Below are 2,500 nucleotides of genomic sequence, written 5' to 3'. Positions count from 1 at the left end.
TGAGACACACGTCTGAGACGGACTCTTCATAATGAGCCACGTATGAGTCGTATATGAGGTGGGTGTGGGTCTGAGGTGGGTGGTACTCACGACAGGGGGGAACCCGCAGGGACGTCATCACTGAGGTCACGTGATCAACCAGGAAGTAGGGAATGGGGAGCGAGGGAGGGGTGGTGGGTGGATGACACGGGTGTGGGTGGGTGGTTGGGTGGTTGGTTGGTAGGTAGGTAGGTTGTGGATGGAGTGACCGAAGGGAGGGAGTGGAAAGGGAGGAGAAGGAGAGATGGGATTGACACAGACGACATGGTGAAGGAGGCCAGAGGAACAACTGAACCAGAGAGTGGAAGCTGAACCAGAGGGGGGGATCCACAACCAAAGAAACAGACTTGTAAGTACAGAGCCCTGCCTCATCGTTGGGCCAGTGAAGCATTTCTTCTTTGCTTCCGACTTTCCGCTGACTCATAAGTAAATGTGGTGATAACCCGATAATAGCCTCCGTCAAGACCTGGAATCAGTTCCGTTTTACTTTCAGCTTAATTAATGTTACCCTCTGTCTCCGATTCAATTTACCCAGATATATTATCTCCTCCATCTTTGAACGATGGGGCCTTTTTGTGTTTTGCACACTTTTGGGCCTCTCTTCAACATAATTGTTTATTGATTTTAACACCTATGGATCATTTGCTCAGCTCCAAGAGAAATGTACACCCACTTTTTCCTAGTATGCCCACAAAGACTCCTGATCGAAAGCATTTTGTTTTAACAAACTCCCCATGGGCAAATTCTCAAATGTATACAGTCTTCGATAATGTACAAAACCCAATCTCTTTTAAGACCCTGTGGGAAAAGTATTTGGAGGAGGAATTTGAGGAGCTTTACTTGGAAGTCTATTCTTGGATCCACGCCTCCTCATTTAGTGCTAGACATACTGTAGCCGTAGTTAATTTAAGGTGGTTCATCATCATATCCTTTGGTCCAGGGCCAAGCCAAAGGTATTCTCAGACATTGACCCCACCTGGCTGTGCTATAAATTGGAGCTGGCTACTTTATTCCATCAATTCTGGGCATCTATCTTGTGTCTTTGGAATTGTTTTCAAAGATACAGTTTGCCTACGCCACTCTTTCAGCCAGACAACTTATTTTGCAGAACTGGAAACGCACCATTTTGCCTTCTTATGAACACTGGGTCCAGGGGTGACTGGTGAGGGAGATTTCAGAGGATGGATGGAGTGATGTACTGTGTGATTGTATCATCTGACTTTTAAATGTATTGTTGTTTGTTGTTGTAGTGTTATTTTAACTTAAGGTATTTCATCATCTGTATATATCTGTATATTATCATATGCCTTTTTGTATTTGTTGTTTAGGTTTGTTGTCTCAGACATATGATGATGTTTGAGTGTGAAAAAAATCAATAAACAGAGTAAAAAAAGGTTCCACTATTTAGGCCTGAAAAACTTCCTAGTTGCTATGGAAGTATGTTTGGGATCATTGCCTTGCTATATGATGAAGCGCTGCCAATGAGTTTGGAGGCATTTTGCTTGCACTTGAGCAGACTAGATCTAGACTAGAGTTTCTATACACAAGTGAGCCAGTTCCGTTGGCAGCCATGCATGCCCAAGCCATAGCGCCGACTCCACCATGTTTCCAAATGGTATGCTGTGTAAACTTGGGCAGCTCCTTTTCTTCTTCAAAATTTCCTGCAGGCTTTTTTTTTTTTAATCTTTGTTTGCACCTAGCAGTGTGGGCTCTGCTGTTTATGTCTTCTGATGTCTCACGATGACACCTCCACGCCTGGAGAGTGTTCCTGATCTGTGGGACAGTTGTTGTCGTTTTTTTCATGGTGAGCATTCTTCAATCATCCACTGAAGAGGTCTTCCTTGGCCTACCATGCCATTTGAGGTTTGAGATTGCTGAGCTAACTAGTGCTTTATTTCTATCTACTTATGGTTTTGGCTATTTTTCAGATTTTCCAGCCTCATAATAGCTTCCTTGAATTTCATTGACACCTCTTTGGTCCCAAAGTTGGCAAACACCAATAGCAGTCTCCATAGGCCAACACAAAGCCTAACACCAATCTAGACATTGACAGCTGTCTTATGCCGACACAAACCATGTGACGGACACACCTGACTAACAGAAACAGAAACAGAAACACATGTCAAGACAATTTGTCCAAACCTTTGGTGCCACTCAGTGTATGTATAACATGTATAACACATGTGTTGTCATTTCTAAATGTACACAAATACCCTCAAATAAACGGGTCAATCTGCACTTTAACCTCATAGAAATTGTTGGAAAAAACCCTAAAACATAAAAACATTTGGAGTATAGAGCCAAAAGAAGGAAAACATATTTCACTGGCCCAAAAATTACGCAGGGCAGTGTATGTGCTAACAATGTACTGAGCACAAAACCAATAGACCTATCGCTAAGCCACGCCCCCAAAATAGAAATTGTCCAATCATATCACAGCAAAAGTCACTACAGGCAGAAA

General features: G+C 43.0%; 1 protein-coding gene across 1 annotated transcript in view; it reads right to left on the bottom strand.

Moving 5' to 3' along the window:
- The window catches only part of ldb3b (LIM domain binding 3b), a gene marked incomplete at both ends in the record, with an annotated part of 15,349 nt that overhangs the window by 2,321 nt on the left and 10,528 nt on the right, over positions 1–2,500 (bottom strand). The window lies entirely within an intron of this gene.

This window comes from Nansenia antarctica (assembly GCF_963989245.1).
Source record: "Nansenia antarctica genome assembly, chromosome: 11".
Taxonomy (NCBI): Eukaryota; Metazoa; Chordata; class Actinopteri; order Argentiniformes; family Microstomatidae; genus Nansenia; species Nansenia antarctica.
Note: the sequence above shows the minus strand (reverse complement) of the source record. Positions and strands in the feature narration are given on the sequence as shown.